General features: G+C 35.2%; 1 protein-coding gene across 2 annotated transcripts in view; it reads left to right on the top strand.

Moving 5' to 3' along the window:
• The first annotated feature begins 2966 nt into the window (after positions 1 to 2966).
• The window catches only part of LOC105388630, a 152091-nt gene continuing 128906 nt past the window's right edge, over positions 2967 to 26151 (top strand). The window contains exon 1 of one of the 2 annotated variants that reach the window (XM_048628818.1): positions 2967 to 3374. The gene's annotated coding sequence lies outside the window, so the exon portion shown is untranslated. The remainder of the gene's footprint in view (positions 3375 to 26151) is intronic. The other variant, XM_048628822.1, reaches the window with a different exon arrangement.

Genomic DNA, 26151 nt, shown 5'->3' with positions numbered 1-26151 from the left:
TTCGATTTATAGCAGCTTTAGTTTTTTGAAATGTTGTCCATTATCAAACTGAACTTAGCCTATGATTTAAACCTAACCTTAAATTATTACTGTATAGATTACAACTACTTACAACATAAAATATACTTATAAAAATAACATCATACTTATATGTAAATAATACTACATAAATATAAATACATATATATATATATATATATATATATATATATATATATATATATATATATATATATATATATATATATATATATATATATATATATATATATATATGTATATATATATATACCTATTTTACCTGCCAACCTAATGATTCAAAATAGTGATGCCTAACATTTTTTTTAAAAGTTGCCATTGATGGTGACTGTCGCTCTCCCTCTGGCAAGGAGTTCCACAAACATGCTGCCTTAATTGCGAATGAATCGCTATAAGAGGCGGCATTATGATCAGGAATGCTCAACAATTTGTTCTCTACTGACCTCAACGCTCTGCCCTGAGAATGAGAACACAAAAACGAAAACTTGCACTTCAGGTATTGGGGAGATGAGGGGTTATTTAAAACACTGTACAATATGTTTAGAATGTGAGTATTCCGGCGAAGGCGAATTGGAAGCCACTGTAATTGAGCTCGATACTCAGAAATGTGATCAAATTTGCGCAATCCGAAAATGAATCGGATGCACAAGTTCTGGAGACGTTCGAGTTTGTTGAGTAGCTCTTCAGTGAGGTCAAGATAGCTTACATCGGCGTAATCAAGAATAGGGAGCAGTAAGGACTGTGCCAACGTAACTTTAGTGTTTAGTGGTAGAAAGTACTGCAAGCGCTTAAGAGAATGGAAGGACGCGAACATCTTCTTGCTGACAGCATCTACTTGGGGAATCCAAGAAAGTGTGCAATCCATGATCACGCCAAGATTTTTTACCGAAGCTACGTATGGTATGACAGTCTGATCGTATGTGACTCTCATGACAGCTGACACGTCAATTTTACGAAGCATTCGTGAGCTTCCGAGGATAATTGCTTGTGATTTCGAGGGATTGAGCAGTAGACCGAAAGACTTGACCCACTTAGAAATAATTTCCAAGTTTTCATTAATACAACTAACGGCCGTGCTCAAGCTCTCAGGTGGTGCACCGGCATAGAGCTGAAGATCGTCTGCATATAGGTGGTAGTTAGAAGTAAGTTTGTTTGCCAGGATGTTGATAAACAGGGAGAACAGTAAAGGAGAAAGGACTCCGCCTTGAGGAACGCCAGCAAGAACTTGACACCAAGAAGAACTCTCAGCATCAGTACGTACACACTGCTGACGCCCTTTGAGATAAGACTCGAACCACCTTGTAACTGCCGGAGATACGTTAAGAGATTGAATAACACCAAGGAGTAACTCGAAGTCAACCGAGTTGAATGCATTGCTGAAGTCCAGCAACGCAAGGACTATAAGTTTCTGATCGTCGATGTTGTGCCTGATGTCATCGGTGACTTTTATTAAAGCTGTAACTGTACTATGGCCTGGACGAAAGCCGGATTGAAATGAGTTCAGGAGTTGGTTGTTGGAGAGGTAGGAGGACAACTGTTCGAAGACTAGGCGCTCGAGAACTTTGGATAGAAAGGGTAGGATAGAAATGGGTCGGAACTGGGACAAGGACGTGGGATTAGGGACTTTTGGTAATGGAAGAATGAAGGCCTTTTTCCAAAGGCTGGGAAAAGAACTGCAAAGTAAAGAATAGTTCATCAAATTCGTGATGTGCGGTAAAATTACGTCCAGAATAGAAACTATCATGCGGGCACCGATATCATCAATACCTACAGCTTTGCTAGTAATATCAGAGATGCATCTCTTAACGTCACGGCCAGTAACAAGTTTGAAATTGAAAGAGGGGCAGTCAGGGATAGGCAAGGAAGAAAGCTGATTAAGAGCTTCTGTTCTAATTTTTTCATTTAGAACTAATGGAGGTGTAGAGAAATGCTTGTTTAGAGCAGAGAGGTCAATGTCGAAGTTAGAATTTGCCTTAGACTTCCCTATGCCCAGTGTTTTCAAAAAATTCCACAATTGTGAATTATCACAGTTTTCTATGGATGTATGGATGTATCGGCGTTTTGCGTCCCTACACACTCTATTGCAGCGATTCCTCAACTCCTTGTACACGTATCCTAATCCTAATTCCTAACTAATATTATAAAGGCGAAAGTAACTGTGTCTGTCTGTCTGTTACTCTTTCAAGCCAAAACTACTGAACGAATATATGGTCTAGACCCTGAGAAAGAACATAGACTACTTTTTATCCCGGAATTCCCACGGGAAAACTTTTTAAGGCGAAGTTTGCGGGAACAGCTGTAAGATAAATTGCTGCAATGGTCTAATAAATGATTTTCCAAAAGGTCCTCATTATCGTGTTACGTAATGAAGCCGGCTCATAAACAATGATAGAGCTCAGTCATTTCTATGCAAATGATTCGCAAAAATTCCCGTTGATATTTGTGTGTCTCACGTGTTTTAATTAAATTATTCTTATTTAGGTAAATATCAGTCTCGCTAATCGTGTGTTTGATATGTTTATTAGTTGGCATTAATATTGTAATCCGATGGAATGAAATGTCTAATGAATTATTTCCGCATGTACTTTTCAAAATGTTTATTATTAGTATTGAAGTTTTAATAAAGTTCACCCTAATAACACTCAAATTTCTACACTAATAACTCTAGGTAAGTCTTTGCCAGCACAGTTTTATTGCGTCAATTATTACTTAGTTTAAAAATCCAGCGATTATTTAAATATGTAATTATCTTTTTACAAAGGTAAAACAATTGTACCTTAATCATCATGTAGGTACCTAAATATATTGTATAAGGGTGTGTCTGGCTTCGCTCGTCACAGCTACTATGCGTTTCCATTTAATGTTTTCCTTTCAAATTAAAGTTGCTCGGTGGTCTAAAAAGGACCGAAAAAATATCAAAGAAAGTCACCAAGTGAAGCGTCAATCTCACTCGCCGATTTTGGTTCAGAATCGAAAATAAATGAAAACAAAAATGTGATTATTACTGGCTGGTGGGACGGCGGCTCAGTGTACGGTGGGACGCTGCGCGCGCGCTCGCATACCGCCTTTCGAATTTCCCTCCGATCAGTGGGTGTTCCAATTTTGAAAATTTCCGACCTGAAATAGAAACAATTGACAGTAAATGAAATAAAAAAGTTTGAACTTCGAACGCGCGCCATTTAAATTCGCGAGTGATGAGTGGACGCGGCAGTGCCTGGTTTTGGTGATTTTTCAGTGTGACTGGCCAGTTGGATTCGAGTAAAGTTTTCTTTTTATTAGTGTTCGATTGATGATTTAGTTTCTTCAAATTGCAGGTGCCATGGGGGTGCGTTTCGGTGAGTTTTCCTCTAATTCCTCGTATACATCTGACAAATGGCAGTTGTCATGGCGGCGCACTATTAATGTTTGAAGCAATCCGTCTCTTTAATTAGTTAACTCAAAGAAAAATGGTTTGTGAGATAATGTTGGAATGCTTAATTATCTTATTAGATTATCATTGATTAGAACAAATTTACAGTTACTATAACGAAATTTGGTTATTTAAGATGCCGCTCTGGCTGGACACCTGCTCAATTTATGAGGTGACAAAATATATTCTTCAATGTCGGCACTAATCAAGAAATTCACACCCAAGATCTCTAAGTAATATTTTTTGAATATATGTGTAATCCTATATCGTTCAGAATGGACGAAAATACTGCGGGCTAATGATGCTATATGTCAATAAATCGGTGACTGAAATCTATAATTTTTTCAAATTTATTTTCCTTGAATAACTTTTTGAATATTTTTGTTTAGTTAGAGCCTTTCTAATACACGAAATATACCTACATACTTATTAATAGCAATTTTAAATCTTGTGTCGCTCCGACATGTAACTACTTATACAGTGCTCACTACCCAGTCATGTATACAGGGTGAAAAATTTATCGATGTCGTTTCTTTGCCCTGTTAAGGTTCTTCCCGTTTTATTGTGTAACCTTCATTATCGGACCAAATTTAGAAATCACAAAAAACTGCAATCCTAAACATTTTAGTTCAGTAGTTATGTTTTCTATAAAACAGCTGTTTTTTCGGAATTTCAAAGTTCTTTTCGTAATGAAAGTTGCTAAGTAATTCTGGTACAACTGCCAAGTGGAATCACACTGATAAATTCCACACCCTGTATAAATTGGCCTATGGAAGGGTTCAGTAGGACAATACTGGTGTTAGCTATGGCACGTTCTTTTGTCATAAAATAATGTCATAAACTGCGTCTAGGTCTAGAACATTTGATAGGCCAAGATATGACCTAGGTATATACCATTATTATAATTTAGTCTAATTGAGAATGTGCGTGAGGGTAAAATTTATAGTTTTCATATATAGGTTTATCAGAGTAAAAAAAATGTGTGAAGCAATGACTCCGAAAGAGTCCGAAAGCATTTAATCTTAAAATGATCTATGTATTTATTTCATTTAAAAAGATCTCTAATTTTATCCTCACTCAAACCTTTTTTAAAATAAAATTTATTTATTATATTTTTAAGGTCGATGCTTTAATTGAATTCTGACTATTTTATCCCCCATATAGGCTGAGCCTATTCTTCTATTTCTACATTATAGTGTGGGAATCCCTGGGATTCTATGATTATCCACCGGTCACCCTTACAATTTTTAGTTTTACTCACTAGAATGTAATCCCCTACCTTAAGACGTATGTCAACAGACTTGACATTGCATTTTGCGAGTGTTGTGGTAGCACATATTATTGCCTATCATATTGTTTACTAGTAAATACATTTCACTTCGAGCAAATAAGAAATGCATACGAACTTTCTTGCGGTACAAGTGAGCAGGAAAAACTTTACCATCTGCTGAGCTGCTAGATAAAGAAAAGACAATTTGTTGGCAGTGACAGCTGTCGTGCAGCCTGAAGTATGCTATTGTTAATACAGGGTGTTCCAAAAAGGGTATACTAAGCCGAAAGGGGACTCAGGGGGTCATTATAGAACAAAAGTTGTTCAGAATGACCCCCTGAGTCACCCTATTTCGACTTAGTATACCCTTTTTGCAACACCCTGTATACACAAAAAGTCATACCGTTGGGAGTGAACTTCAGGCGTCTTTCCAAGGTTTTTTATGATATTAAACTATAAAGCCCATAAATTTTATTTAAGTTGTATGGATCTAGGATGTTAGACTGGCGAGCGACGCTGCTTATAGATGGTTAATTGCGAATTTCCGGTGGTGGTAACCCCCCAGATCGGATAAATGTAATGATCCACGAAGTATTTAGTAAATTTAGTTGTACAAATAAGAACTAGATTCGTTTAGTCGGTCATGCACCTAGTTGAACAACATTGGTATAGCGGCTTTGATCGCACCGCTAGATGGAGCTTTAGGGATATTCCCAAATGACCACTTTTAAAAATTATGCTGAGAATAGTTCTTACAAAGACTTTATTAAACTCAAAAACCATTTCAAGTTATTATTTCTTGCAATTCGCATAAAGTCAATCTATTTATCTCATATATACCAAATTGACACATGCAAGTGAAAGTTTAATAAAATCTGGTATTTCACAACTTGACATTTGCATTTGTGTAAAGACTTTAGAATACACTTCAGTTAGATTAATGATCAAATGTTATTAAGTTTATCACTTCATAAACAAATTTTATACAATATACTTAACCTAAAATCTGGCAGCTGTCACTTCTAGCAATTTCGATTAGCCAGTCCGCTATTAGCCTATTTAGGTAACAGCTCTTTCGAATTCAATGTGATGACTAGTTAGATATTCTAGAAGCACTTAAAAACATAAATGCTACGCGATAAAATTACAGCTTCAGACATTAAAGATACTCACTTTTCTCCGATTCAAATGTTATTTATTAGTACTGACTGTATTCATAGATAACTTAGTGGTACAGAGTATTTATAATAGTAGTAGATGAGGTTCAGACGACGTCATGTGTTCAAGAGAAAGAGTCTCATAATAAGAACTTAATAACTTATACAAAAGATGTTTTAGTTCTCAACAGTAGACGACCGAATGGCGTAGTGGTTAGTGACCCTGACTACTGAGCCGATGGTCCCGGGTTCGATTCCCGGCTGGGGCAGATATTTGTTTAAACACAGATATTTGTTCTCAGGTCTTGGATGTGCCCGTAAAATGGCAATAGGCCCGCCCCCTATTACATTGGGACTAACATAACACTCTGGCGAAAAGTGGGTGCAGCAATGCACCTCTGCCTACCCCGCAAGGGAGTACAGTAGTACAAGGCGTGAGTGCGTGTTTTTTTTTTCTCAACAGTCTTTTAATCAATGAAAGTTCACAGCGATACAAGTTTTACGAAAAAGTCGAAACTACTTATACGGTGCAACTAAGTAATCGGATCGACAAAAGAATTGATGGGAGAGGAATGGTCCGCTCTCTGTATTCAATGGGTCGCGCGAGTGACAACCGCAGTCAATATTTGATTGTATCGGAGCCGTGAGGTTTGCAATAACTAAGGTCGCAAAACCAGTAGGCAAACTGTTTGCCGCCGGCTGAGTTAGGAGTGTATCGGTTTAGTATGTCGAGTGTTTCACAGTTTGCTAGTTTCCACCATGTTTGTGATCCATAAGTACTCTAGCAATTAAAAAATAAATATAAACTCATATTTTTTGAAATGTCCCCTAATATAAATAGTCATGCGTATCAGCTGCCTAGCAAGACAGGAGCAAACTCAGTCATTATCAAACGGACAAGCCATTCTAGGTCAATCGTTTACTGGCTGATAAAACTAAACACTTTAAATCTGGTTATGCTTGTCAAAATGTCGATAAAATTATAATTTAGGCAATAAGTAATTCAAGCTAAAGTCCTGAATGGCTTTATGATTCTTTACAGAACCTGCTAGCAATTTGTAGACCGCCAAGACCAGAATCATATTAACAGCAGAACATACTAATTAACCCATGTATACAGGAAACTGCTATCCTAGAAACCAGCTGCGAAGGGAGAGTCGTATTTTAAATATAATATAAAACTACTTACTATTTGTAATGGTCTCCCTTAACTCATATTTACTGATAATGGGACATAGAACATGATTTGCTACGCGAAAATGTTTTATAGACACTATAATGTTTCCTTTTTATGCGGTGCGTTAAAGCTGATGTGTTTATTAAGTTATTGTTGTGGTTTTCGTTGTCATTTCCATCATGCCAACATTGTAAATAACATTAAATATCTAATTTTAGGGTGATTAGAGCGAAATATGTTAATGAATTTTTAAAAACATTATGTAGGTTAGATACTGCAATAGGACAAATATTTTTTTTTAACAAGAGTCGAATTTCATGTTAATTAATTATTAAAGTATTTTAAACCTATCAAATTTCTCAACTGAAATAGAACGTTCTGTCATCAAACTTTGTTCTAAATTTAAACAGAATCATTCCAAAACCAGCCAGTTGACTCATTCATCGTACGATAGACAAGAGCGTCTGTCTCGTTGTCAATTTAAATTGCATGAGTAGTTATTTATTGTGGAAAAAGTTTCACTGATGGAATACTGCCAAACCAACACCAACACGTTCAAGTAGAATTTAGAACTGAATCAGTTGTAATTGTAACCATCCACTGGGTACAGTAACATGGGATAGTATTGAAGTAATGTACTTAAACAAACAATTTTTTTATAAATTTAAAATCATTAAAATAATTATAATATAGGTAGGTATATTAAGATGTTCATAAAATCAAGCGTGCATTATAAACGTGAAAGTTCGTAAGTAAGGATGGATGACTGTTATTTTCACGGGTAAACAACGATATTATTTTTTTAGGGTTCCGTAGCCAAAATGGCAAAAACGGAACCCTTATAGTTTCGTCATGTCCGTCTGTCCGTCTGTCCGTCTGTCCGTCTGTCCGTCTGTCACAGCCGATTTACTCGGAAACTATAAGTACTACAGTGATGAAATTTGATGGGAATATGTGTTGTATGAACCGCTACAAAAATATGACACTAAATAGTAAAAAAAAGAATTGGGGGTGGGGCCCCCCATACATGTAACTGAGGGATGAAATTTTTTTTTTCAATGTACATACCCGTGTGGGGTATCAATGGAAAGGTCTTTTAAAATGATATAAAGTTTTCTAAAAAACATTTTTCTTAAAGTGAACGGTTTTTGAGATATCAGCTCTCAAAATCGTAAAAAGTATGTCCCCCCCCCCTCTATTTTTATAACTACGGGGTATAAAATTCTAAAAAAAATAGAGGTGATGCATGCTAATTAACTCTTTCAACGATTTTTGGTTTGATCAAAGTATCTCTTATAGTTTTTGAGATAGGTTGATTTAACTGTAATTTTGATTTGCTGCTACGGAACCCTTTGTGCGCGAGCCCGACTCGCACTTGGCCGGTTTTTATTATTATAATATATTTGGTGCAAGGGATACAGGAAATAAGCTTACAGGAGAGTTTCTTATAATTGTCGCGCTATTTTTAATTCGGTCGGGTTATCTCATTATGCCTCAAGCGCAGTCCTTACAATCAAGTTTAGTAAAAGGATACCGGCCCGTTTTTCTGTCACCGCGTTATCTGAAGCAAATTAACTACTATGCGTATTTAATTTAAGTTCAATATTAATTAAGCGGCCGCGGTATTATACCGGTCCTACAGCCGTGGGCTAACGGAGTTGGTATTATAAACAAACCAACGATTGCGTGGAAAGTTTTTTACTGTTTGAATAAGTCTTTAAGGGCCACTTGCATAAACATTCAAATCTAGATTTAGTGTCAAATTTCGATTTAAGAAACGTTAATCCATATAAATCTATAGATAAGATAAGATAAAATTTAATATGTTTGTGCAAGTCGCCCTTAATGTGACTTTTTAAAGTAAAAGTGTATTATTTTTTGATCGGTTAGTAGTAAAATTACGAGCATATTTTTATTTATACTATATATAAAGGATGGGCATTTATAAGTGAAAGTCGGCAGATTAATGTATATGAAAATACCTACTCATTAATTTAGCGAAAAAAGAGAGACTTTTCCTAGTAGTCTATACTACCTATCTAATGTATGTAAATTAAAAGACGCTCCGTATCTCTGTAGTTGGTTTCATAATTATATGATAAAAAATGATAAAAAATTGTATCTTGTCAAAATGCCTTTTGATTTATTCAATCATCAATGTTTTTTTTAAGTAAGTACATACATACATAGTTTGACAAGGTACAAAAGTATATAGCTAAACTTAAGAATCTGAAAAATTATGCACCCGAGTTCAATAATAGATTTTTATTATCTATTTGAGACATGTCCAGTTGTTCCCAATAAACGTCCTATTTATTACAAGTATATTCACTTTCCAAGCACTCAACACTACCTAGCAACCCGTGATAAGGTTTATGAATGAAAATAAAATGATAGCCGTAGATACCGACAAAACCTGAAATCAACACCTTATAACCAATTTTATATTTGCAATTAATTTTATTTTCATAAAACACATAAACCGATAGTGCCACTTTCACAAGCGAACAATATTTTCATACAAGCAAAAGACAACCTTAACAAACCCGTCGCTTCTTTTGTAATATTTTCACCATCCTTGCGGTTTCATACCAGTGTCAGTGAAAATGTCTTACTGTTTGCAAATTCTTAAATGCTATAATTGCGTGTATGTTGGTTAAGCTAAGATGGGAAGATTGACGCGTTTTTAACAAGACATGGTTATTGAATTATTCATGAGGCATCTTTGGAGGGATGCGGGAGGCGCGTATAATAAGCTGTTACACACATGGTCATACTTGCACTTAGCCTTTATAGGGGTGTCAATCAAGAGATCTTTCATTGATAAATTGCAAAATTCAATGAGATACATTTTTATAAAAGGTGAATAAAGGTTTTTTTCCAGATATGCACAAAATTGTGCACAAAATATTTACTAATAAATCGGTATTTATTTTACTTAAGAGAATATAAAATAATTATCTAATTTTACTTACTGTTCAGTTTAGTACCTCCATTACAGGTATTGGTATTGTGAGATGTGAGTTAATAGATTTAAACATAAATTTCGATGAATAATGACTACGGAAATTGCCAGTACATAATAACTAACATTGACAAGGTAAAATTTACGATTGTTTAAGCAAGTATAATTAGATAGATAAAACAACGAATTACTTACACAGTCATAACAAATACGAAAGTTATAAAAGTACCTCTGTTAATATAACATTTTGTTTGTGTACTCTCTTGGAAATTATTTGCTGGCAACCATTTATTGTCCATCGAGTTTATTTTTTTTGTACAAAATATGTACTTTAGTTAGTACCTACCTCCAGTTTTTTTTAATTAAAAGTATTTCTATGGTATTCAGAGGATTCTATCCGAAATGTGCGCTTTAAATCTCCAATTTAACGTAAAAGTAATTGAAATTTTGACGTTTAACATTTTACGCGAGATCACCTGAACACTTAGTAGGTATATTCCATTTTAACCCGAGATAAACGTCATCTCGGCATTGGAGATGATCTCAGTAACTCAGCACCTGGTACCAAGGAGCGGCAACCCTGGCCAAGTACCTGTCAGTCACGATGACGTCACGCAATGGCCGTCGCATCGACGGCTACTAATTGAAGAGCGCGAACTACAGTTTGTTTTACTTTATCGATTGAGAACCGGAAAATTGGATAAAACGTATTTTTTTAAACGATATTGCGTTTACGGCGAAGCGTGAAGGAATGCGATTGGCTGACGGTTATGGCTCCGGTTGGAATTTTGCTGATGATTCAGGTCTTGTCAGCTTCTTGTCTTCGGAGTGCTATGTGACTGGCTTGATGCTGTCAGGTAACGGAGTGACGTCGTAATGTACAACCCTATACTAATTAATGACATTAGTACTAAGTATATTTCAAGTACTTATTCACCATAATATACCTAGCTAACACATATAAATAATAATTACACCTAATTATAATTATAACTACTGTATTGTAATATATATTATATTATATATGTAAGGACATAATTATAATAATATTACTTACCAAAAATATCGAGCGAAGATATTAAGGTTTATTAATATTATACTTAATAATGTTATGTTGTGTTTTTTTTTTCTATTTATTTATGATTTATAGGTGCTACTACCACCTACCTAGTTGAATAGGTTCACTTTTACTGAAGTTATTGCTAAATACTGCGAGCAAAAATTTGAGTTATAGCTTAGCATTGTTTCAACTAGTTCAACTCAAATAAACAGTGCGCTTTTATGTGTAACAACAGTTAAGGGGTAGATTTCAGTGATATACACTGCCGGTGACTGCCGGGCAATGAAAAAGTTCCATTCACAATATTCCTACAACAAACGACCCCAATTTTTTCAAAGATTTAATTTAAAATTGAAACAAAATATTACCGATTTTAGTTGGTAGTAGGTATCCTGATGCTCTGTTAAATGTACTTTAATGTTGCAGAAGACGGCATTAACCTAGCCTTTTCCGTTTAGAAGTAATTTGGTGATATTCTTAGTGGAAACTTTTCATTGCCCGTGAGTGTAGTTTTGACGAGTTGCGGGCTGAATTTTGACATTAAAGTACTTCGAAAAAACATAAATTGACATGTTATTTTGTCCACAGATAATTTAGAATTACTTCAATCTATCTACTACTAAAGTACTTCAACATATAATAGTATGTATTTGTGTTCTTTTACGGTAAGGCCCTGTTTCACAATGTCTAGTTAGTGGCTACCTGTGAGATAAAAAACATGCTGTCACTGTCAAATAAATAATAACAGAGAGTGACAGCATGTATTTTATCTCACAGGTAGCCACTAACCAGACATTGTGAAACAGGACCTAAGTCTAAAATAGCCGCATTTTTAAAATTGTAATAATTATTTAGGTAGGTACCCCTAACTTTTAGGAACTAATGCATTGAACACATTTGTCACCTTATGGGGATTTTTAAAGTCATCGGTAATTTAAGTGGTATGATGAAATGGTTATGGCACAGAACCCGAAGCTTCCCCTTAAGTTCAGAGCACCATGCGGAAAGGTTCTCAGCCGTCGTGAAATACGACATGCCACCACGCTTGCAGTGTTGTGTTATGTTCTGTATAAAGTTGTGTTCTGGTGGCTACAGGTGACCAAAGAAAGGCTTACGAAAAGACATAATTCTTATAACTATAACTAAATAATAAACACTAAACTAGAAAGAAAATGCTGGCTAGATAGCCGCCGCTGTCGGGTAGGTACCCAAGACGCTGGCCGCGTTATCTCACGAAAAAGAATAGTAAATTAATGACGCCTGCAATATTGAAGTAAATACCTACATTTATTAAATAACAGCGCATCAGAATATTACCAACTAAAAACGTAACGTTCGTAAACTTAATTTACACCACCTATAAAAATCGTAAACATACAAAGATGATGACTTCATTGATCACTTCTTAATGACCACTTTAAGGTGTGTGTGTTTTTTTATGACACCCTGTATCTAATCAAGATTTTTTAAGAAATCACCAGTGTGGTAAAATTTAATATTACGACATTTTAAATTAACTCGTAAAATCATGATTTTATCTGTCACTTTTGTAGTTTACAGTTGATTTTCGTCACATCTTTTAAATTAGATGACATAATTATATATAGCACTGACTACATTTATTCGAAATGTATATGTTACCTTATAACTATATTATAAGACAACATATTCAGGAGGTAGTAAAATATGATAATGATACGTTGCTTTTTAAACTCAAAATCAATCAGGTGAGAAGAAATTACAAAACAATTGTCTAGTATAATAATTATTTGCTATTTACTCTACATTTACTTCAGGATTGCTGTCAATGAGCCACACTCGTTGAGTATGTTGCTCTTCGTATTCCGACATGTCGCATAAATGTAGAGAATCAGCCCTTCTATCAGATGTCCGGTCAGTTCGGTATAAATCAATAATGTCCCGGCACTTGTCCATGTCACCGTCACTGCGCGATCTTACCGCTCCACTAGGTCTAGGACTTGATCATAATTTACATATACTAGATGGATTAGATTGTAATGAGATGATACACAAAGCATGAAATAGGTACAATTATGTTTTCTTTACAGGTACAGGCTTTACTGTACAGGTTTCAGTAAAATAATTGATTTAACTAGCTTTAAGTTAAAGATACCTACTTAAAGTTTGTAAGACTGTATTTTTTTAAACTGTAAACTAGTTTGGGAATAAAAAAATCATCGCAATGAGAGCTGTGACCGAGACAAATCACAATTATAAATATCATCCTTGTTAATAAGTAAGTTCTATTTACTATTATTTTATAATCTGCATTACCGAGGTGACACATAGTTAAATGTAAATAACATAAACGATCGTGAACATTAGCGAAATGAATTATTTTAATTGCAGGATACGAGAGCAATATATCTTGATCAGCGCTCATGTACTAGTTTAGCTAAATCACAGGTTATAGAGGTGTTATCCGGGGTATCAATCACAAAATAGATGTAGTTTAGTACACTCACGGGCAATGAAAAGGTTCCCCTGAGAAAAGCACTATATATTACTCCTATCCGAAAAAGGCTAGCTTAATGACGCCTTCTGCAACTTTGAAGTACATTAAACAGAGCATCTGGATATTACCAACTAAAACTGTAGTACTTTGTTAACATTTTAAATTAAATGTTTGAAAAAATTGGGGTCGTTTGGTGTCGTCATTTTTTGAGTGGAACTATTTAATTGCCCGTGAGTGTATTTACTACTGACAAACTATCCATCGGTCGGAATGACTGACTTAAAATCAACGGACATCCGAAACAACTGAACTTATTCTCCTGAAACTTACAGGGATTATATCAAGCATAATAAAAATGGGGAGCAAAGATTGTATGTGATAATGCCTTATTCGAAAGTCATATATCTGAAGTGGTTAGAGTGATCCCTTAAGTCACCCGTTCTCGGATTACTTAACCACCTTTGAAATCTCCTGTATAGATATCTATTCTATTCCTGTGGGGGTGTAAGTACCTGCACCTGGCTCTCTCGAGTGGCACCTTTGTGCATATCCCCAAGGTCTAAACTGCCTTCCTAAGCTTGGACCATTTCCCACCACGCTGGTCCACTGCGGGTTCACATATCTAGATGTGCTAAATCTAGACATGCTGGTTTCCTCACGATGTTTTCCTTCACCGTAAGAGCAATGGTATACATTGTACTTAAGTTAAAAGAACTCATTGGTACATGTCAGTGCCGGGATTCGAACCCGCATCTCTTGCATGAGAAGCGGGCGCTTACCCGACTGAGCTACCACCGCTCCGCTGTACAGATATAATTTTGATAAGGCTGGTCTTGGTACCATGGATGTACCCCCAGATCGTGTTCATTGGCTATACCATACCACGCGCCAACGCAGCCTGCTTGTCACTTAACAACAAAATATTAAATAATAAAATTAACGATTCACTGTAGTACAGCGCAAGCTAAGACAGTAAATGTATTTAAATAATTATAAACACGGTCATTACGCCCACACCGCGGACGCAAGACATGCCCATCGTAGTTGCATTCAAATCGCTTACAGTAATTTACAAAACCTAGCGCCAACACTTATTTACATTAAATTACATTAAATTACATTAAATTACATTAAATATGAACCAGCAGTGTAGGTCAAACATGTATCGGCTACACCTTAAAGTCACTATAGCAGGGTACACAGATAAAGTTAATAACTTTATTAGTATATTATGCTAATTGTTTATTTTGCATTCCCGTTGATTAGATGTTAATCAATTAAGGAAATAGAAGTTGTACTAGCAGGCATATTTTAGTGTTTTACACCGGTGTTGCCGCACCGCTCACTTCAGGATGCTAAACTATATGAAAAGATAAATTGCACTAGTCTTATATTTATGTTTTGTTTGAAGGTTTATAATATTCGTAGTGGGGTTAGCTTCAGTGATCGAAACTAATAATTGAAGTTAAGCGACACATGGCTCGGCCACTCATGTGGTGGTCTTCTGGGTACTTCCGTGCTTCGGACGGCAGGTTAAGCCGTGGGTCCCGGTTACTGCTTCGGCAGCAGTCGTTAAGCCTAGTCAGAGGCCTTCGGGCAGCTTGAAAACATCTTTCAGTTGGGTAGCCTGACAACTTTCTCAGCACAAGCTTGCTTATTGTGTTGTCACTGTGCTTGCGTGGTGGACTAGGCTTAAACCCTTCCTTCATTGGAAGAAGACCCGTGACACAACAGTATATGTGTGGGGACATAATGGGGATATAATGGGCTGTATTGATGTTTATTTATGAAAACTGAACCACTATGGAAAATATAATCATGATAATTTGAAATTATATCCTAAATTCAACTTTTTACCTTTCATTCTTTCTTTCATTGTGTAAATTCATGATATATTATATATACTTAGGTATAATTAAGTATATAACATTATAGGTAATAACAAAATTCTGCGGTCTAGGTACCATAGCAAAGATAATCTGCCATATTAGATAAACATAATATTCTTCTGTCGGTATGTAGAGACGGCATAAAGATAAAATGGTATTTTAAAATGCAGTTTACTATTCAAATAGTAATTAAGTCTGGTCTGTATTGAGACACTAAAGTAATAGCGGAATGGCGTGTGTTAAATACGTAGCATTTTCATAATAAGCTGAGCTTGTATGGAGCAAACAAGTTTATAAGTAGGTGCTTCTGCATATTTTTAAGTGCAGTTATTTCTTGTTGCTGAGGTATTTTTTTTACTTCGGTAAGTTTCGAGATCGGAGCCGAAGACATTGTAGCAAGTTTGATCAAGTAATATTGATCAGTGATCAAATTATCACATTGCTTCGTGTTACACTTGAATTAATTTATTTGTTTAACACTATATTGTATACAGTATAATTACATGGGTACAATTAAAAGATAGAGTGATGAAAACTTAACTGGTATCCAAATGGCTTAACTGGGCGGTCATTTTGGGCCTATATAACCGAGTCTCCATTCAATGGTGAAATCCAATCGGTTAACCAAAAAATATGAACCAGTTCGAAGCATTAACGTAGAACCCGACAATTTACGATGAAAACTCGATAAACGACACGAACGCCGACTCTACGTAAACATCGGCTACTGGCCGGGACCTTATAAATATGGGTTTGACACGCCATTAAATTATAAGCTTGCTTAATGAGTCCGGGACGGTTACTCTACATAAAACAAACGAAAGAGCCGCCATGCTGTAGGTTTAATGCAACGAGATAGAGTCGTCGTTTGCCCAGTAATAAACCGCAACTTTGATTTTTGTAACCTAGAGTGACCTCACTGAGCTGGTCTAGCGGAGGCAGGGGCACCGCATAGCTTCGCAGCCAATCAAATAATGTAACCCATTACATCGACAATGTCACTCAAACCGCCATTGCAAGCGGCGCGAAACGATTGGCTGACGGAAACACACGAATACTTGTAACCGCGTTCTGTTCATTATTTAAAATTTAAAAGCAACGAATCGAATTTGCATCTGATTGACTGACTGACATTAGTTTATCTTAATCGAGGTGCAGAGAAAGTCGGTGATCGGACCGTTTTAAATTTAGTTTAGTTTTGTGTAAGTTTTTACGGTGGTAAGTCACGGCATTAGTTTGATTTACGACAGCACGCTCCCACTCAGTCAACTATGAATGTACTAATAGCTTTTAGTTTTTTTGAAGATTGAAGAGTGATTTATTGAAAACTGGAAGCTTAAAACTTAGGCAGAAAATGAAGTCTTAATTAACCGGTTTGATAAATCTTAACATAAACAATAAACATGTAGATTGTTTCAAAATATCATAAACATAGACAAGGAATGTATCATTACTAATTTATTGTAAAAGTGTGTTCTGAAATAAGTGCAAAAAGTTGTTAATTACCATGGAGTTATCGTTATTGTTGAGAATCGACCATGCAGGCCGAGTTATACATTTTTAACGTTACGAGATATTTTTTTTTTTTTTTTTTTTTTTTAAGAAATTGTTATCACTCCACAGACTTTATGTCCGTGCCTTTTGAAGAGTGGTAATTTTTATGAGATAGTTTTTAATTCTTTTATCTACTTTCTACTCGGTAAGGAAGTTTCATTTATATATAGGTATATATATTCTATCTTTTATATATATATATTGTTCTTTTTTTTTTCTTTTTCTTTTTTCCCTTTTTTTTTAACGTTACGAGATTCATAATAATCACTTCGCATGTGATACTGGTACGTACAGTCAGCTGCATAAGTAGCTGTACACTTTTGTACCTTGCCAATCTGAAACCGCCTATCCATTCATTGAAACATTGACGGTTCGTCAATTTGACAGTTTAGTTTAATAGTTTATTTATTTATTCATAAGAAACACAAATTTAAATGACAGAGTACACCGACAAACTGCAAAGCAGTTTATTGGCAGTAGCCTCTCCCTCATAGGTAGAAGTAGAACTTAACTAATTAGATACTTATAATGACCGACGACCGAATGGCGTAGTGGTTAGTGACCCTGACTACTGAACCGAAGGTCCCGGGTTCGATTCCCGGCTGGGGCAGATATTTGTTTAAACACAGATATTTGTTCTCGGGTCTTGGATGTGCCCGTAAAATGGCAATAGGCTCGCCCCCTATTACATTGGGACTAAACATAACACTGGCAAAAAGTGGGTGCAGCAATGCACCTCTGCCTACCCCGCAAGGGAGTACATTAGTACAAGGCGTGAGTGTGTGTATGTGTTACTTATAATAGCATTATAATAGAACCGTTTTATAGGATATAATAGAACCGATTTCTGCAATCCACAAACAAACTACGCTGGACAAGGTACAGAAGTGTATAGCTACTTATGCAGCTGACCGTACATGATTACATGACGTTTTTCAATGTGAAACTCACTTTGAATAGGCGAAAAACTAAACGAAAATTGCAAAAAAACACAGATGGTAACAATATGTTAGGTGCAGCTATTTTGTTTCTTTTTCAGGATTTCAGAGTTGGTCGGATAATAAAAGTACCTCGCGTACATTGACCTTGAAACGGAAAAGTCACTGATAAATTCCACCTTATAAATATAATATTATTCAAATACTACTTACTAGAAACCAACACAAATCACTTTTATATTCTGTTACAAATGACTCTTTTCTCTAAAACTCATAAAGTAACAATTTTATGATGATATGACATATTGAAATATCTTTCTAAAGTGCGGCTACAGAGAAATTTGTGTAAAAGCATGATTAAAATGAAAATAATCAAAAAGCTTTTAATATTTACTGCAATAATCGTGAGTGATTATCATTATAGTAAATTATGTTCTAAAGTTGGCACAAGCTCTAGACGATACAATTACACTGGGGTGGTCTGACACATGCACGCTAAAAAACTTATAGTGATATAGTTATAGCATTTGTTTCATATATTTCATTACACAGTTATAAAGGCCGAATACTCAGTAAAAATCTGCTTATACGTAAACTTAAATATAACGAAAATGACAATCCTATGTATGTACATGTGTAAACAGTAAAGTTGTGTAAACAAGCAGAAGAATGTACTTAAGAAATAAGAAACCCCAGAAATCCCACGGTAAAATCAAAGGCGAAGCGAGGCTCTAGTCAACAATCATTTGCCACAATCGTTAATTACGATTGCGACAAACACAAACCGACTAACAGTTTTCAATGCAATGTGTGTAACTGTCAATATGGTCCAAATGTGGTCAGAGTGTGTCAGTGACAGGCCAGAAATGTATGTTCCTGTCAATTATTTATTTATTATTTATTTATTTATTTATTTATGTGTTTATTAGTGACAGAACGTGACAGTAATTGCTCGCGCGTGCAAATTACAAGGAATCTGCTTATTGTACGACGCTTTGTGGGCTAATTTAATAATTTATGACTCTTGAGAGTCCTGAGTCACTTTATGGCCATGACATGATGCAGTGCAGGCCATTCAACATGTAAAACCGTTTAGGTAAAACTTTTATATATGACTAGCTGTTCCCGCGCGCTTCGCTTCGCCTTAAAAAGTTTTCCCGTGGGAATTCCGGGATAAAAAGTAGCCTATGTTCTTTCCCAGGATCTAGACCATATGTATACCAAATTTCATTCAAATCCGTTCAGTAGTTTTGGCGTGAAAGAGTAACAGACAGACAGACACAGTTACTTTCGCATTTATAATATTAGTTAGGAAGTTAGGATTAGGATTCGAAAGAATTAAGAAAAGTATGAATATCTAATTATAGGCTTAGTTTTAGAGTTTTGCTTTGGACATAAATTGACAGATAACTTTTATTTATTTGCCTGGGACGCTACTAGGACCTATTATTGTGAAATATATAATTCTATCGAAACGTGACAGACATATTAGTTTAAGTTGCCGCATTAGAATTTAATTGATCGGTAGCCGTAAAAGTTTCAGCTAAAATAATATTTTAATTTAATTAAACAATTATTTTAATAGATATCAGCTTAAATTCTCAATTTCTTGGCTGTATTTGAATTTTATAACACTAAACATGGCTCGGCTATTCCGTCTAACTACTTATCTTTCCGTATTTATATTTGTGCAAATTATATTGCAACTTACATTATCATACTAAGCACTGCGAGGGTACACTAGGGGACTCATAAGCGTTACACTTTGGACAAACTCTACCGTAGGGCTTTGGCATAAGATTCAGTTTTGACATAATATAAAACGGCTTCTACTGTACCTGAGCCAATTAGATTGTAAAGTAAATTTTGCAAATTCATGCGTGTTCTATTAATTATGGAAATCAATTACTTTGATGGTCTTTTGCGTAATACTTGTGGTTCTCTGCTAAAACGTGAGAACTTTAATGTGAAGTAAATACTTTAGATGCATGAGGTTAAATAAAGTACAATTGGTAGGTACCTATGTATACTGTGTGAATAAATAAGTTCCAGAACCCAGACGTATCAGCTGAAGAACCGATGACCGTAGATTGGTATTGATAAGTTAAGCTGATATGCCACCAACCACCGCTGATATGATATGCGTATGGGACAGAATCTTCTGTGACACAAGAAGAAGAAGTGAGGCAAAGGACATTAGTTGAAAATTAATGCAACATCCGTCAGAAGGCTTTGCAACTAGCTCATTCTGTAGTCTTACAAAACTTTACTAACTCAATTGAACGAACTTGCTTCTTCATAAAGTAATTAAATTACACACTTAATTATGTAAGTATTTAGAAATATGTTAGTACACAGATTCCCTACAGCGCCAGTAATTAAATTTATAATTTAGGTAAGTACCTACTTATTAATATTATTAAACGTGCCTAACACATAATATAATATTCTGTCTTTATAATTTGTAGCTTCGGTAGTTGAGCACTTGGTTTGCCATTTCTATAGGTGCTTTCCATTTTAGGAAGAGTTCCTTTACTTTATTTTATTCTTACGTCAAACTTTTATTACAAGCAATAGATTCAACTTTTTAAATACCATATTATTTGCACGGTTTAAGATAAGATGTATCGGGTGACTTGATCTTTAATAGGAACAAACTACTAGCCAATCTAGCAATAATTTCCTAGCTGACAGATGTCACCCGCATCATCTTTACCGCGCAAAGTATACCTAAAAGAAAAACATAATCTAATTTATTCATCAAAGTTAAATGAAACAACGCTAGCCAATATTTCTTCCCCAAAATTCCCACTAAATATCTCATTAAGACCATAGACAATACATCAAGTCGTGTCACAGACTAACATGTTTCGAATTTCGATCTTTTTTCTTTTTCTCGGAAAGCCGTCTCGTATTTTCGGCCAGCCACAAATATTTTTCTTCAGTCAGTTTATTACAATTAGTCTGTAAAGTCGTCTTTACGTTGTGTGTGAGAGGTAGACGATTTATGTGGTTATTATTTTGGCGGTAATCGTCTTACGATGTTGGCGACGAGTGCGGCGGCGCTGTCCTCGTTTGCACTGTACAAATGGATCAAAATTAAGAAAGAAATACATTAAAATAATTTGCAAAGGTTTACTATGACAGACATACAGACCGAGAATAACTAACAAAGGAACTTATTATTTTAATATAATGTTAATATTACATTTTGACGAAGCTTATAGTGGAGGTTATTGCATGTATGTAATAAGTATTATAAGATTGTATTAAATTGAATATTTTTTTTTATTAATGAAAATCTTGATATAGAGCTTGATTACTTGATTAGTGAGTTACATGGCACAGAAATAGTCAGGTGATCAACCGAACCAGTATTCCGATATTCCGTAGAACAAAAAAAAATTGAATAAAATAGGGTCCAATGTGAAGGTCCACTACTGTTCAAGTATGCAGCTGAGATATATTTGGAAAGTGCACTCTTCCTTACACTCATTTAGCATTTTCACTAATTTGAAACGATATAAATGAGACTTTTATAAACATGTGAAAATACTAACTTTGGAAATTATTTCCATCGTCCATTTTATTCGTCGAGCTTTTCCTTCATAAATAAAAAAAAATACAAAAAAATCCCATCCAAGGTCTTACCGCATATAGAGTTGCTTAACCTCGCAATCGCTGCACAAGCCATCGACAGAATACTGGCCTGCATCGCATTACGATAACGAAAATAAACTAAAAGTTCAAATCTGTACAAGATTTACCTCTTCCCTCGGAAATAGGTAGCTTAAATTACCTAACTTAAAACATTCCCGTTAATAATGTCGGAAGGAAATTGAAAACATACGAAATATATTGTACCTAGCTAGTTAGAGAGACTTCGCGGTTTTTGATAGTTTTTCATCTATATTTTAAGGTTTGAAAATGTTAACCAACTTCATGCAAACCGATCTTACCCGAAAACAAACGATAAGTACTTCAAGTTTCTCACAACGAATTTCAGTAAGTATATAATATGTTTCTATGAGATTCCTTTGTCGGCTACCGGCTAGCGACATGAATCTCGGCGAAATGTCCATAGAAATACATAGAAAGTAATAGTGAGTTTGCAGTTTGACGTGGTGACAAGTCGTCGTCTTCTGCAACCTCTAGTCGCCAGCTGCCGATTGGCACCTTAATGTACTTTTTAGGGTTCCGTAGCCAAAATGGCAAAAACGGAACCCTTATAGTTTCGTCATGTCCGTCTGTCCGTCTGTCCGTCTGTCACAGCCGATTTACTCGGAAACTATAAGTACTACAGTGATGAAATTTGATGGGAATATGTGTTGTATGAACCGCTACAAAAATATGACACTAAATAGTAAAAAAAAGAATTGGGGGTGGGGCCCCCCATACATGTAACTGAGGGATGAAATTTTTTTTTTCGATGTACATACCCGTGTGGGGTATCAATGGAAAGGTCTTTTAAAATGATATAAAGTTTTCTAAAAAACATTTTTCTTAAAGTGAACGGTTTTTGAGATATCAGCTCTCAAAGTCGTAAAAAGTATGTCCCCCCCCCTCTATTTTTATAACTACGGGGTATAAAATTCTAAAAAAATAGAGGTGATGCATGCTAATTAACTCTTTCAACGATTTTTGGTTTGATCAAAGTATCTCTTATAGTTTTTGAGATAGGTTGATTTAACTGTAAATTATATTTGCTGCTACGGAACCCTTTGTGCGCGAGCCCGACTCGCACTTGGCCGGTTTTTAATATTAAAGGGTTTAGTACCGGTCGCCGTATGTAGTATTTTATTATGAACACCTATTGTAATAAAAATAAAAACTAAAAGCTGTCGCCGCCGGCGCCGGATTAGATATAAGTCGATTAATATTTTCATGCGACACTTTTGGCAGACGATATTATTAAAATATATCAACATTTTGACCTTTGGTATCAGACACACGTCTGTCATTAATATAGTACGAAAGCTGCATCTCTACATAATTATCACAGGGGTATAATCGTGACAGTTCTGACATTGCGAAAAAGAGACGCTTAGCTACATTAAGCGTAAGAAAGAAACGTTAAGCTGTAAATGTTTTTTGTCCTTTTTGCTGAGGCGCCTGTTTACGTCAGTTCTCTGTGCCAAACAATGAAACAAATGAAAAATCTGTGCCAAACAAAGGCTGACAGTTACAACAAAATTTTCTAAATGCTATTTATTTTTGATTTGCTAGTGATTTGTGGGTGTTTATTAAGTTTATTAGACTATTATCATCACTTAACGAGTGTGTGACATGGGTGGGTGGATTTTGTTCGGTTGTATAGAGCATATTGAACGAAAACACGATGGAATGATGGATGAGATATATTTTCACATGTAAGTAGATACTATCAAGTTTAACAAGCTTACATTCATCATAGTACTATCTATTGGCTCGATTTTAATATAAAACGATACTAATTTTAATACTGTAAGGTCTTTTAGTATCAGTTTTAAGTAAAAATTACGAGGTACCATATCATAACAAATCACATGGTGTTGCAAGTTATTGAAAATTTATTTTACCCACAAATATTATAGTATGCAAAGAAAACACTAGAAATTGTAACGGACTCGGGTTGGGTTTACAAATGGGGCGCACGAATTCGGTTTTTGTGAAGATTGTATTTTGTAGAAGTCATTCTCCTCTTTCAAATGAGGTGCCTCTCATTGTGAGGAAACGTTCGTTTCGTTTTTTTCTTCTATGTGTGATTTCTTCTGTATAATATAAAGTTTATTGTTTTGATACGAAATACGTGTTTCCTTTAAAAAAAAACCCATCACATATTTGGCCCACGATTATAATGCTCATGCTCATCCATTTATCTCTGCTTCATAGGTTTCCGACAGAAAAAAAAATTTCAAGAAAATGGATAGACATTACCGGTCGCACAAATTGGGAACCAAAGAAACATACAAAAATTGTGTTCGGCACATTTTGAAGAGGATTGTTTCGATTGGACGAAGACAATGAATCATACAATCAACTCAGTTTGTGTATATTAAACAATTATATTGAAATCAAATAAGTATGAGTAAAGTTTTTTTTCTTATATCGTCGGTTGACAGGAAAAACTCACTAAGGCAGATTTTTCAATATTCAGATTTTTCAACATTGAGAAACATTGAGACGCAACAGCATCAAAATTATTTCCCAGCAAAACTTTTATCTGGCTATTGAAAAATTAGCCTTTAGTGTCTTTTTCCTATCAACCGACGATATACTCAAGTTTTGTTTTTGTTATTATGATTAGAATACCTTCCACAACAATAAATGCTGCTTTTTACAATCCTTTGCACAGGGCATGCCGCTTGTACAATGATCTCGTTAGTGAAAATAAGTTTATCGATATCTTGGGACAGCCACTTTCCACCTTCAAAAGGGCACTTGCCAAACTGTCAATATCTGATAACTAATTATTTACAGGTTGCTATATTAATTCTTATATATTTTTTATTAAATTATCGTACCTGCATGTTATACTGTAGTGATAACTAGCTCTTAGCTAATATTTTCAAAATTTAATAATTAAACTGAAGTGTGCACTCTCGTCGGTTATAGGAAGGAAATGTAACCTCATATTGTATATGTTTGAAACTCTGTATTCTTATAACTGTTTGTGTACCAATATAATAAAATAAAATAAAATAAAGTTAAATTTCCCCATATTTAGGTTTAATTTTTTTGTCGGCAACATCTATGGTTTAAGTGAGAAAGAGAATAGTGCACACGGCGATTGCCAGTCTAGAGGTAGTAGGTCTATGATAATTATAGTGCCATAAACTAATCTGACAGAGCGATAAAACTTTTAAAATTGAAAAGTTGCTTCTTTTTGGTCTGGACAAATATAAAAAATCGCATTTCACTGACACGAAAGAAGAAGAAGAATTGAAAATCTGAAAGCTTCGTTGCGTACTTACAACGAATTTAGCGAACCAATTGCTCGAGAGCTCAGCTTTTATTCGTTCCTTTTTTGTATAGGTAGAGTAACCCTACTATTCTTAGGTGCCCCACGAATATTGTGAAAAGTGATAACCGCTGTTGACGATGTCTTCAGTAGAATATGTTTGTTTTGTTAAGTACTTAATTTTGGTTGGTTGAGGAAGTCGCAGGAAAAATGAATCCCGAACAGCGCGCTTGCGCCACTGGAACGGATCTACGCTGTGCCGTCCACACTACTTACCTAAACTGTCTCGTAACTTAACAGATTAGATTCATTAAAACTATGTTATATCATGTTTTACCTACCACAGGCTCTTCAACCACGCAAAATCATACTTTACTCAATACACTATAAGGTTTACTGTTACATAGCAATACATTTCATTTGAATCAGCTAACTAGATTCGTTCCAAGGTTTTGTTTCAATAAAATTTACTAAGACTTAATTTTATTGCCATTATTTCACGGGATTAGTAAAAGGCATTGGTTGACAGCGTCCCTAATGTAAAGTTAGTGTGAAAATCATATGTTAAGTCGGTTATTTAGTGGCATGAAACTATATTTGGGTTGCCTGGCGCTCACACCCACATGATATTGTAAACTAATAGAAGAATATGTTAAAATAATATACTTTGATATGCAAAGTAGAGAGAATATCTAGTCTATAATACTAATAACATGACACTGGCTGCTTGCGACAATCTGGACTGAATGTTGGTCAGGCATGGAAGCTTTCATTTACGTATTTTCGCTATAATTTATGTTCTTAATCCATATTTGGGATCTCTGTTTAGCAAATACTTGGAAGTAAGCAACCTTGACATGAAAAATAAACTAGGTAAAATTTTAAACGGTAATAAACATAATTTCTCATATATGTGAACACATAATTACCTAAATTATAACTAAATTGTATTGAAACGGCGATACGGCTCGGGACCTATCGAGTACAATAAATTTGAAAAGCGCTTGGCTTGCCGAACTTAGCTTACCTCGCTGAGAAAGAGCTGAAAAATGAGGGAGAACAGATAAGAATCATATTATTACTATCCAAAATGTAAACTATGCCTTACACTCGTGGGCGCGTGCTGCCGGGTGCCACATGGAGAATTTACTGAGTTTGTTTAGGCCCTAATTGTTTCACTGAAACATTTATACAAACATCGACAACACTGCCTATATTTGGGATGAAAACTACCGGCTTACCTCAATACTGGACTATTTTGAGACGTCCAACATTGT

The sequence above is a fragment of the Plutella xylostella genome, chromosome 21 (assembly GCF_932276165.1).
Source record: "Plutella xylostella chromosome 21, ilPluXylo3.1, whole genome shotgun sequence".
NCBI classification, from domain to species: Eukaryota; Metazoa; Arthropoda; class Insecta; order Lepidoptera; family Plutellidae; genus Plutella; species Plutella xylostella.
Note: the sequence above shows the minus strand (reverse complement) of the source record. Positions and strands in the feature narration are given on the sequence as shown.